Genomic DNA, 13,553 nt, shown 5'->3' with positions numbered 1-13,553 from the left:
CTCGTCGAACCGGCCTAACCCAGGCTTGCTAGCGCCCTCCCCAGCCATAGCCGCTCTCGCCCTTTGCTCCTCATGCCCAGGGGGCAAACCGACCTCCATCCTGCAGCGCGTTACCGGCAGTGGTGGCAGCCGAGCAGTCGGTTGGGTCTGCGCGCTCCCGGCGACAGCACCGTTGCTTGTGCTTTCCCTGCTGTGTCAGGAAGCGGGCGGAGCAGCCACAAAATGCTGGCGAACATTTTGGCGGCATTTCCCGGCTACCAAAGGCTCCTGGTGGAGAATGAGACAGCTGTGACCGACATGAACTGGCTGATGCTGCTCATGACCCTGGGCCCAGCCACTGACACCCCTTCGGTGCCTCTGGAGCCCGACCCCAAGCACAGACTGGTGGGATCCCATCAGCATGCAGACCTGGGACTATTCCCACCAAGTGACATTCTGCATTTCTGACAAACTCCCCCCACAGTTATTCTTGGGGACCCCACGTACTCTCTCTTACCATGGCTTATGGAACTGTCTCCTGATCTCCGAGGCCCTGGCAAAGGAGGTTTGCTGACGCTCTCAGCAGGTGCAGAGTGGTGGTGAATGGGCGCTTGGCCGACTGAAATGCTGCTGGCGCTGTCTACAGACCCATTTGGACTCCAGGGTCACCAATGCGATCTGTATTACTGGGGCATGCCACAGCTGTGTGAATCCCACAGTGAGCCACTGGCCCCTGAGCGGACCTGTGCCACTGATGGACTGTGGAGCCGGTACACTCAGCCAGACAGTGCACAGCTGAGGCAGGATGAAAATGTGCAAGAGAAATCAGGGGTGCAGTGTGAACCCCCCTTTTAGCCTGGCCCGGGCTGCTAGAAGAGGGAGAACAGTAAGTCTATGAATGTATTTGCACAGCAATGCTAACGGGAGGAAGCATTATCACTGGATGCTATCAATGGGGGGGAATTGATTGTCATGAATTTTTAATTATGGCTGAAATGACAGCTCGTAGACTGGGCAGGTGGAGGATTGTGGGACAGGAACTGTGGATTTCCAGTATTCGTGGATTGATCTGAAAGACGCATTGAAAAACTGAGCCAGGACGCAGGTTCCCAGCCGTGCCCTCTCATGGCTTTATCTTTAACCCTTGAAGGACACATATCATATGATGGGATGGTAAGAAATGTTTGCAATGACATTAAATTGAAGCCTCTCTCTGTTAACATGCCTGTGTGACAACAAATCAGTTTTGAAGGCCTCCCTGGCGTCCAGCTGCCACGAAAATAACAACACCAGCAATAAAATAAACCGTGTAACAAACATTGCACGATGGAAAAATCGTGCAAACGGTGCACACCCAATACATCCCCTACATCTGCGTGTCCCCTGGGCCCCGTTCTCCTTTCCTTTCCCACCATGAGTAGCATGCACTTGGGAGTGGAGGACTGCTGGGGGCATGTTTGTTCTGTTCAACTGCATGGACGACCCAATTATATTATTGTCCAATGCATTCCTGGCCTGCAGGACGTGGTCAGGGTGAAGCAGTTGCCTGAACAATCACGACTATTCATGCTTGCAGTCTCTCCAACAAATCTTTCTTCTGCATTCTTATCTCCCTCGAGCGCCCGTCCTGCTCCAAGAAACACCCTGCACTGCTCTCCTTCCACGCTGCAGCCTGCACGACTTTCTTCCCGCGCAGCAGCCTGCATGTACCTTTCCACTTCCCACACCAAACAGATGCGTGTGTGGACGGAAGAGAGCTTTGGCTTGAGCCTGGGCTTACACTGCACTGTAGACATAACCTGGGTGTATCCTAGTCACTCCCAGCCCTGCGCAAATGCCGAGATGTGAAACACATCACGTCTTGTATAGATCCCACAGCAGCTGTGGATGTACGGAATATTTGATACGATTGCTCCATTTATGCCTGGTAGAGGTGCAATTGCTGTGAAGCAAGGTTTACATTCTGCCTGTGTAAATCTGGAGTGACTCCACTGACTTCAAGGAAGATATTTCAGACTTAAACTATTGTAGCTGAGAGCACGGTTTGCCCCCAGCCCTCGGTTTGAAGATCCGGACTGCTGCTGACTATTGCGTTAACAATGGGGTTTGTAATGCATTGCTGTGGGTTTTTTCCCCTTAGACGTGCTCTTTAAACAGATATTTGAAGGACCTGCGTGTTGAAATAAACACATTCGAGAGGTTCACACAAATGCACTCAATATCCTGCCATGTCCATGGGCGTTTCCCATGTGTTCACTTCAGGCTTCAGACGTACACTGCTAGCAGAAACTCTGTGTGGCTCATATCCCAGAAACGGATCCCTCCCCCTGCCTGGAGCCCCACGGGGTTACTCTGGTGTGTAAAATTGCTCAGGTGCACAAGTATTTGCAGGATCGAGACCCAAGCCACCAACTGCTTTTCCTTCACTCAGGATGTCTGTCACTTTAACTGCTGGGATATTAGAGAGACAATTGCTGGGCAATTTTGCTAGCTTGTGTCCGAGGGATAATTTTACAAGCAGGGATATTGTTTTGGACAGACTAGAGAGCAAGATCACCACAGATTTATCTGCCCCCAGAAAACAAAGCATCCTCCGGAGAGTTAAGAGAATCAGAGAAATTAGTCATGGAAAAAAGGACCATCAGGTTCTCTCCAGTCCTCACTCTGGGCCCCATTGTATATTTCCTAGAGCATCGTCCAGGCCGGTTTTAAATAGCTCACCCCTTCCTTGGGTGAGCTGATCCCACAGCCCAATGGATCGTGTCATCACAAGCTTCCCCTGACATTCAGCTTACATTTCCCATCTTCCTTTTATCCCCTTTTTCTTATCTAGATTCCCCAGGAGCCACCCTAAATGAATCCTCGTCTCCGGGGCTTGATCCTCCTTCCAGCAGCTCTCTGCTCACCGATTTCTCCGGCTTTGAACAACGCTGGATCGATCTTTCTCTTTTAACCATTTCTTTCAATGCACCATTTTCCCAACTCCCCTCGATATTTTTTGTGGGCTCTGAACAATATTTTCCCACAAGCGGAATCATTTTTAAGACTGGTTGAAAAATGTCTGTTGAAATTGTTTCTCAAAAGAAAATTGGGGTTTTGACTTTTTTTTTTTTACTTAGTGCCTGCTCTCAGTCGGAAATTGTATTTCTTTGTAAAAAAAAAAAACCAAAAAAAACCTGAACAAAACATTTCTGCGAAAAACCTCAGTGTTTTGATTTGAAAATGCTATCACCATACCTAATGGGAGTGGTAGTTCAGTTACGTCATCTCCCCTTTCTGTTCTATAGGCCAGACTCCCTGGCCAAACTACATTTAATCCTGAGCTGATGGTTTGACACCATCAGCTCAGGATTAAACAAAGACTGTGAATGGCTTGCCAATTACAAAACCAGTTTCTCCTCCCTTGGTTTTCACATCTCAGCTGCTAGAAGAGGGCCTCATCCTCCCTGATTGAACTAACCTCGTTATCTCTAGCTTGCCTGCATATATATACCTGCCCCTGGAAATTTCCACTACATGCATCTGACGAAGTGGGTATTCACCCACGAAAGCTCATGCTCCAAAACGTCTGTTAGTCTATAAGGCGCCACAGGATTCTTTGCTGCTTTTACAGACCCAAACTAACAGGGCTACCCCTCTGATACATTTCCCATGATGCACTTCCCTCTCCAAGAGGCGCAATCAAGAGATGGTGCACTATGGGAGATGTAGTCCAATCAAGGAGCCCAGCCCATGGAGGAGAATGGCTGCATGAGACATGAAAACTACAACTCCCATGAGGCACCACAGCAGCGCTTCCAAATAGCAATATATTCTTCTTTGGCAACAATATTTTGGTGTTTGAATTTACGCTGAAAAAAATCAAAAAAGTTTCCATGGAAAATTGAGACAAACTTTTTAAAAACAATTTCACTGAAATGTCCCCCTAACCCTCCCTCCTTGTGTTTTTCAACCAGCTCTCCTCACTTTTTCCTCCTGCGTCTCAAATCTTTGCCGCACCCTTTTGCTGCCGTCAGGGATAGTTGCAATGCCTCCCAAGCTAGTATCCTCTTTAGTTCTTGATATTATTTCTATTACTTCTTACTGCAGGGCCTAGGACCCAGTCAGGGACCCAGAAAGCACTACGCCAGGTGCTGTACAAGCACAGAGCAAAAAGACAGCTACTGCCCCAAGCCGCTTAGGATTTGTAATGAGATTTTAAATCCACCAGTCCCAACAATCAATTTCTTTTTTAAGAACATAGCTAACAATTTTGAAAATAGATCCTGTCAGGCAAACTTGATCTGTGTGTGGATGTGTGAGGAGATTATAGATTTGGTTGATATGGGTAACAGTGTTGATGTAACAGAGTTAGACTTCTAAGGTGTTGATTTGGCACTGCATGACACTTTGATTAAAACACTAGAAGGATATAAAATGGACACACCACACTTTAAAGGGATTAAAAACTGGCTAACGGAGAGGTCTCAAAATGTAATTGTAAACAGGGAATCGTGACTGAGTAGGTGTGTGTCTAAGGGGGTCTGCAGGGATCAGTTCTTGGCCCTGCACGATTTAACATTTTTACCAATGACCTGGAAGTAAACATAAAATCATCCCTGAGAAAGTGTTCAGAGGACACTAAAAAAAGAGGGGGGAGGGGTACCTAAGGAAAAAGACAGGTCACTGACCCAGACTGATCTGGATCACTTGGTAAACTGGGCTCAAGCCAACAATCTCGATGTAACTGTGAACATCTAGGAACGCAGAGTGCAGGCTGTTCTTACAGGATGGGGGACTCTATCTGGGGAAGCAGTGATTGAAAAATAGATTTGGGGGTTGTGGTGGATAATCAGCTGAACACGAGCTCCCAGTGTGACCCTGCGGCCAAAAGGGCTAACGTGATCCTGAGATGCACAAACAGGGGAATCTCAAGTAGGAGCCGAGAGGTGATTTTACCTCTGTATTTGGCACTGGTGCGACCACTGCTGGAATCCTGTGTCCAGTTCTGGGGCCCACAGTTCAAGAAGGATGTTGATAAATTGGAGAGGGGTCAGAGAAGAGCCAGGAGAATGATCAAAGGATTAGAGAACCTCTCTTACGGCGAGAGATTCACGGAGTTCAGTCTATGTAGCTTAACAAAGAGACAGTTGCGGGGTGACTTGATCACAGTCTATAAGTGTCTACGTGGGAAACAAATATTTATCAATGGGCTCTTCAGTCCAGCAGAGACAAGTCCAGCCCGACCCAATGGCTGGATGAATTCAGACTGGAAAGGCAGCGCACATTCTGAAAGGTGAGAGTAACTCACTCCTGGAACAATTTACCAAGGGTCATGGTGGAGTCTTCATCACTGACCATTTTTAACTCAAGACTGGCTGTTTTGCTAAAAGATCTGCTCTAGGAATTCCTGCAGGGAAGTTCTCTGGCCTGGACTCTAGCCATCATAATAGCCCCTGGTGGCCTGGGAAGCCCTGAAAAGCAAGGACAAGCCTCTGAAAATTAAATTTACAATTATTTTAAAGCCGTTACATATTCTGAATGCAGATCGGGTAGTTTTATACAAGGTTGGGAGCCTTGCAGTAAATAATGTACAACCAGAGCATGAGTCAGTTACAATAGTGATAAATAACTCGTTCTTAGTTAGTGTTTGATCAGCAGATCTCAAAACGCTGCACAAAGGAAGTCAGTATCCCAAATATAGGGAATGGTCCAGCGAATTGGGCACTAGCCTAGGGCTCAAGAGATCTGGACTACACTCCCCATCTCTGTCACTGACCTGCTGGGTGACTTGGGCCAGTCACTTCTCCACGCTCTGCCTCGGTTTCCCCATCTCACTCCTCCATCTGTTTAGAGTCTGAGAAACTGGAACGGGATGAGATTTTTATTATTGTCGTCCATCTGTTGAAGCCTTGCTGGCTGGCTTCTCATGGGAAGAGGAATCAGCGAAACCAAAACATGTTTTTTGTTTTTGTTTTAAACACTGCCTCAACCAGTCCTGGAACAGAGGTGGTCACAAATGATACACAGCCAAATTCCTCTTGCAGGGATTTCAGCCCCTCCACCAGTGCCAGTTCCCAGAGAGCAGCTTCCCCAAGAATTGACTCTAGTTAGAGATAAAGAGTCCTGTGGCACCTTATAGACTTACAGAAGTATTGGAGCATAAGCTTTGGTGGGTGAATATCCAATTCATCAGACACATGCATATTCACCCACAAAAGCTCATGCTCCAATACGTCTGTTAGTCTATAAGGTGCCACAAGACTCTTTGTTTCTTTTTACAGATCCAGACTAACACGGCTCCCCTCTGATTCTAGTTAGAGACACTCAGGTGAAGGAGCCACTGCCTTGCTGCTTGCCACTGCTGCCTCCAAGAGGAGCTGAAATCACAAACTCACACCAGCTGGCTCATGGGCGGAGAGGGCGAAGGTGTGAGAGGACTTGTCATGGTGCCACCTGGTGACTCCCACCGCAATATTGCTCTAATCAGACTGTTTAAACCTGCTTCATTCTGATGCCCAATGAACACATGGGAAAAAGGGCTTCTTCGTTACATTTCTCCTCCAGTCCGTGTATTTAAGGCATGCAACCTCACAACCCCCACCCCTGCAAACCTCCAGTCAATCCTCTAGCGCAATGCGGGAGAGTCCACGGGAGATTCCTACACATTAAGAAACAAGCAGGAGGGGAAATTACATACAACAATAACGAAAGCTCCCAGCACCCTCGGGGAATAAACCATGACAGCGTTTTACAATTCTTCACAGGTCCCCTTGAAAACCCCTAGTCCACCCTTCCCTCGTCTCATGAGCTCTGTCTGCAAATCAGCACGCGGCTCTTGCGTTACATCCCCCTTTTCGCTGCCTCTAGATTGGCCATTGAGTCTGGACCTTCATCGGTGCGAGGCCTGGATCTGAGGGCAGGGCTGCCTAGTGGTGCAGCTGCCAATCTTTAACAAAGACACCAGAAGGGAGCTCTCCCATAGGGCAGTTAACCAACTCCCCAGGAGGCAGTAGCTGTGTTGGTAGGAGAGGTTCTCTCGCTCACACAGCGCTGTCTGCATGGGGTGGGGGGGGGGGGCTAGGTCAGTGTAACTTCCTCCCTCTGGGGTGTGAGTTTGTCACACCCCCCAGTGATGGAATTATACCAATATAGGTCTGTAGTGTAGACCAAACCTCCTTCCTCGTTTGTACTGTGCCTAGCTCAGTGGAGGGTTGATCTTTGCTGGGCCTAAATGCTACCATCATAAACGTAATGACTAACCAGTGTTCAGGCAGGGAAAGTTGCCTGGAAGTTAAAATGAAACAGGACCATATCCAATAAATCCATGAAACACCAACAATAATTATGTCCTCCAGAGCGCCCTGCTGGGGAATCACTGCCAAATGAACCCGCCTGCCGGGCCCGATCCAGCAGCTGCAGTCATACAAATATCCTCTTGGCTTCAGTGGTACAGCAGAAGAGCCTGCTCCGAAGCTGCCTGGAATCAACGGGAGTCTTTGTAAAGGCCTGGGTTAAATCTCATGTGTGCAGGGCCTGCAGGACGGGGCCCCATAACCAAACACAACTGCTGCCACTGAGACACCACGGTGACAGGAGCCCTAGCCCTGGGTCAGACAGAGAGACATCACTGCCTTCCAGCGCAAACCGAACAGACCAAACCCAAGAGCTTGTTTGCAGGACCAAGCAGGGGGCAAAGCAGCGATCTGGGGCCCGTGCCAGGATATTACAAACACCACGTGACACGGAGAAGCTGGGGAGGGATGGACTGACAGATTTGAGGGGAGTGAGTTTCACACGCCTGGGTTCAGTGCCGTAAGTGAATGCATGAGTCTAAGACACAGGGTGAAAACACTCAGCAGCATTATGGCTGGTGGAGCTTGCCAGTAAATAAATCTTTCTTCTTTAAGCTGGGAACAAGCAAATATTATGCATTTTAATACTGCGAAAAGGGAAGGTTTGCATCTAGAAAGAAAGAACGCCGGCCATATGCCCACCGGTGGACTCTCTCCTGCAAAGCAGTGACACCGAAAAAGATTTGGGGGTCCTGGCGGCTGATCAGCAGAAGAGGAGCTTCCAGTGTGACGCTGTGGCCAAAAGGGCTGACGCGATCCTGGGATAAAGAGGAGAATCCCGAGGAGGAGCAGAGAGGTTATTTTACCTCTGGATTCGGCACTGGTGCGACCACAGCTGGATCCTGTGTCCAGTTCTGGGGCCCACAGTTCAAGGAGGTTGATACATTGGAGAGGGATCAGAGAAGAGCCATGAGAATGATCAAAGGATTGGAAAACCTGCTTTAGAGTGAGAGACTCAAGGAGCTTCATCTATTTAGCTTAACAAGGATAAGCTTAAGGGGTGACTTGATCGCAGTCTGTAAGTACCAATCAGGAGAACACGTATTGACTAACGGGCTCCTCAGTCTAGCAGACACATGTATAACACAACTCGGTGGCTGGAAGTTGAAGCTAGACAAATTCAGACGGGAAAGCAGGTGTAGATTGGGAACACTGAGGGTAATTAACCATTGGAACAATTGGCCGAGGGTGGTGGCGGGTTCTCCATTGCTGACAATCTTTAGATGGAGACGGGCTGGTTTTCTAAGGGATCGGGCCTAGGAGCGATTTCGGGGCAGGTGTCTGGCCGGGGTTATCCAATTGCAGCTTTCACTAGCCTCAGAGGGGAGCGTTGCATGTTGGGGCTTGTAGTGTCTGCAAGATGCACCTCAGCAATAAAGCCTCAAACGGGGTCACCCAAGAAAACTTTGCAGGCCGCGCTTTGGCCATTTCTGGGCCTTAGGGTGCCTGGCCAAAATCTGCCCCGAGGAACCAGAGCAGGATCTTGGATCAATCACCGGCTCTGAGACCCCGGGAGCTCCTTGAGATGATCAGGGACAGTGCTCAACAAATTCCATCGGCTGCTGCAGGCCCCCACTCCCCTCTGGGAGCTACCGAGCTGCCTCTCCCCGAGCCCCATTTTCCCTCCTTGGGGCAGCACCATGATTTATCAGAGAGCAGCTTTCCTGCAACTCACATGGGCTGACCGAGGCAGCAGAGCAAAGACCCCTGCCCTGAGAAGCTAAGAGTCAGAGCCAGGCTAGGAGGGTGGCCCTGGAGAAGCGGGAGGTGGCTGCAGGGCCCTGGTGCGTGGGATGTTTACAATCGGCCTGGAGACCAGGCTGTAGGGATGGTGGTGTAGGCGGTGGCCCATGTGGCAGAGAATGTGGGAGGAGCAAAGCCAGATGCTGTATCAGGAGGGTCGGGGATTCACTACTTGAGAGCAACCCGGGGAATCGTCATTGCTCATTATTAATGGGCACACAGTGCTGAAGCCAAGGGACAGTGCAGGGGCTGGCTGGACAGGGACGTCCATCTGGCCTCAGCCTGCTGGCATCGAATGTGTCCATCCGTCCCCCCTCCAGGGGGCAGCGGGGTTCACGAGACACCCTGCAATGGTGCAGGCATTTCTTCTCACTCCGACCCCAGTGGGGTCCTCCACCTCCAGCATCCCCCCCAGGGCTCAGAGCTCCCCCCCTCTTCTAGCATCTCTGTGGAGCCAGGGGGAGGCGGCAGGGGCCTTGGGGCCAGCAGAACGTGGGTGGCCCCCAGCTCTGAGCGCATCACATGGAAACAGACCCATCTCCCGAGATCAGACCCTGGGCAGAGCCGTGGGGAACCCGGGCAGGACAGGGGAAGTGGTTTGAAGAGCTTGTCTCTTCTCTACCCACCTCCTGGCTATCCAGCCCCTCCCCCTCATTGTTACATCAGCCACGGGGGGTCCCCTCCTTTATCCTCTGGATGCCCAAATAGCCATGGCAGCCAAGCGTCCCTCCCATCTGTACCTGGTCCAACACCTGCGCCCTGCCCTGTCTGCCCCAGGCCAGGCCATGGTGCCCTGCCTACATGGGCCCTCCCACCACGGTCAGTGCAGGCCGTTCTCGCCCTGGATGGAGCCACCTGCCCAGAGCAAGCTGCCGCGGGTCCAGACACCGCAGCCTACCTGCCCAGCAACACCGGGTGTCATGAGCCCATCGCCCCAGCACCCTGCACTGGCTTCTCAGTCACAGAGCCCAGCGCAAGGCTTCTGTCCCAATCCTCACACCGGCCCTGCCCTCCCCCAATGGGATTGGCCCCAGAGAGACGCCTCCTTCTGCCAGCCAGATCCCCATGGACAGGGACACGGTCACCCTGCAGGGCGAGCCAGTGAGCGCAGGAGACAGAACCGTCCTGGGAGCCGGCCCCAGATGGTGGAACTCACTGCCACTGGAGAGAAAGGACCATGGACCACACCATACAGGGAACTGAATGCAAAACTCCCCTGGTGACCCGGTTTCCCTTCAATAAGCTCTTCTCACAGACACGCTGAATACCCCCCTCCCCACCATCTTTCTCCGCCTCGCTGGGAAGGGAAGAAAGACTGCAACTGTCACATCCATGTGTAAGTGCACAAGACGCCCGCAGCACCGTGGGGCTGGGTTGTGGGTAAGGCCCTGGAGAAATGGAGAAGCCACACTGGGCCCCTTTCTCATCCAATGCAAGGTTGCTCCCTACAGCCCGTTTGCAGGGCTTTTTCCTGAGCAGCTTGAAAAAGCCCCAGGGCTGCAGTTCCTGCCCTGCCCTTGGGGATAGGATTCCCAAACCTCTCACCATCTGGAAGCTGCTCCTGCCCAACCTTTGGGTTTCTTCACTTCTCCGCGCCCCCCTCCCCCCCATGTCTAGCCACACACCCTCCTGCCCTAGGCCAAGCTTTACCCTCCAGCTATTCGCCAGCTGCCCCCAAGGCCCCTCCCCCTTAGCCAAATTCAAACTCTCTCAACCTCGCCTCCTGGATGTTCTCTGAACACCCCCCCCCCCCATCTCTCGCTGGCAGGTTCTGAGCACAGTATGCCAGATGGGGGTCTCCTAGAGGGGTCCACAGCTGCAGCCAGGATCTAAGAGCCCCCTGAGCTGTGCAAGGCGGGGGGGGGGGGGGACGGGACCACTGCCTTCACGGCCATGGGTTTATTGCATTTGCAGTGGCCTTTCCCTAAAACTGCTGCAGCCCATTGCAATCGCGGGTGCCCCTGGCCGGGTGCTCTCCCCGTGGGGGCACAAAGGAGGTGGAGCCGAGGTGTGTGCATCCCCCTGCAAGCCCCACTGCGGTAGGAGGGTCGCATTCCCCACGCCTCCCTCCTCCCCAGCCATCGCCCTTTTAAGGGCACAGAAATTCTTCACATAAACAAGCGCTTGAGCTAGGGAGCTGGGGCTGAGCAGCTGGGATTCCAGGGGCCCCTCACCCCAGGGTGCTGGGGGGCTCGCACTGGACACCCCGCTGCGGAGAGGGGCAGGGGCGCATGGGGTGGGACCCGGGGGGGCGGGGGCTGGGGAGCCGCTAAAAGTTGCCCCGGTTGTTTCGCGAGGAGTTTGGGGTCTGGGGCAAGGAGGGAGGAGCGGGGCAGGGGGAGCCTTGAAACAGCTCAGGGAGCGTCTAACAAGAGCCGCTCCCGGCCCGGGGCGAAGAGGCGACACCAGGGGCCGCGAGGGAAACGCACGGAGCGGGACCGGGAGCTGGTCAGGGCCCGGCCCGGGGACGGGACAGGGAGAGAGCAGCCCCCTGCACGAAGGCCCCGCAAACTTCGCCCTGCGTCGCATATTGCGCGGGGCAGGAATCGGCGCAGCCGCTGCGCGGGAGGAATCAGCGCAGCGATTGGTGCCCTCTCCCACTTTTGCACCGACCCCGGCCTTTGCAAACCGCCCCCGCCTGCTATGCAGGGACCCCGGCGAAGCGCGGGGCCCCAGGCCGGGGGCCCTGCGCGGCCTTCTCCCGCGAGGGGACTGCAATGGAGGCCCGAGGCAAGGGGCCGGGTGCAAATTTCCTTTCCCTTCCCAAGCGCGCAAGGCGCAGGACAAGCCGTCTGCTGTAGAGCGAGCCCGTTGGTCGAGCGAGCTCGGTAGCAGGGGGACGCGAACCCCGTGCCTTCCCTTTAGGAGCCCAGGTTCTAGGGACTCGGTAGCGGGGGCAGGGCGAGTTTTTCCCCCTCCCCTGCCAGGCCGGGGGCAGATTTGCCACACGCTCATCTTGCCAAGCAGCCCTTCTCTGTGGGAGCCCGTGGGAGGTGCCCCGGCCCTAGGGCACCACAGGGCCATGCTGGGGCAGGGTCACACTCTCCCACCTGCGGTTACACCAGCCTCGTAACTGCCTCTGGCCTGTGGCACTGCGGCCACTGTTGTTAACGACACACCCCCGAGCCCTGTTTGTTGCTTGCTGAACCACTTGCCTCAACAGCATCTCGTGGCAGGGAGTTCCCTGGGTTAATGACACCCTGTGCCATTTCCTGGTCTCTAGTCTGAACCGCCTGGCTTGGCAGCGTGGCCTCACTTAACCGCTGGGCTCAAAGGTCACAGCAGGGAACCCCGGCAGCTGGGCCTTTCCTCTTCTGCTTTCTGCAGCTGGATCTGCAGGAGCAGACCAGAGCCAGCTCCTTCCATGGCCCAACTGTTCTCAGAGTTAGCAATTGTGTCATCGAATCGGGCTGGAGGGGTGAGGCAGGACCAAGTTACCCTAGACCATCCCTGACAGGTGTTTGTTCAGCCTTGTCCGAAAACTCTCCAGCGCCAGAGATTCCACAACTTCCCTGGGAGGCCGATTCCAGAGCTGCGCTGCCCTGGTTAGATTAAACCCATTACTACTTCTCCTGCCTTCGGGGGACGTGGAGAACGACTGATCACACATGAGCCTCTTTAGAACAGCCCTTCAGTCTCCTTCCCTTAACGCTGAACGTGCCCAGCTGTTTTAACTTTTCCTCAGAGGTCCTAGCCTGACCTTCCCCCACAGGGCACATCAAGGAAGAAACTGACAAATTAAAAGATCATCTTAAAAAACACACCATTTTTTTACCTTGCAGAACTAAAGAATTAATTGTGATGACTGAAGGTTTGTGTTAACATAGGAACACCAGACTAGGTCAGACCAAAAGGTGCATCCAGCCCAGAGTCCTGTCTGCCAACAGTGGCCAGCGCCAGGTGCCCCAGAGGGAGTGAACAGAACAGGGAATCAGCCAGCGATCCATCCCATCGCCCATGGCACTTCCAGCCCTGTGGTTCTGGACCCTACAATGATACACCCAGGGTTCAGAAAGCATTTCCCTTTGCATAATCCAACTCTGTTCTTTCTATGACCACAGCAGTGAGGCAGCTACCGAGCTCCGGGCCCCGTGGGGTGCCCTGCAGAAGTCTGTCTGGTGATTTACTTTGTGCATTGCGCTCTGTGGGGCTGGTTAGGAAGTGGGGGCTGGAAATTTTGAGCCAAAATATTTCAGGCAGGAAGTGAAATGTTTAGACAGCGCAATGTTGCTGCAGTGCCTCATGGGAGTTGTAGTTCAGCTGCTACTACTCCCAGTCTCTTCTATAGGCTGGGCTCCTTGATTGGACTACATCTCCCATGCTGGGAATGCTGTAGTGTGGCCGAGACGGCGCCCCACAGAGAGGACAAGAGACCTACTACTGGAGGCAGCTGCAGGAGATCTCCTTTAGCTCGCAGGCCAGAGGCTGGTGGTCTGGGAGCTGAAGGACCAGGTGTATGGAATTGCCTAGCAGCTCTGGCTGCAGCACCTGGCTTCG

Source organism: Gopherus flavomarginatus, chromosome 10 (genome assembly GCF_025201925.1).
Source record: "Gopherus flavomarginatus isolate rGopFla2 chromosome 10, rGopFla2.mat.asm, whole genome shotgun sequence".
Taxonomy (NCBI): domain Eukaryota; kingdom Metazoa; phylum Chordata; order Testudines; family Testudinidae; genus Gopherus; species Gopherus flavomarginatus.
This window is presented reverse-complemented; position numbering follows the sequence as displayed.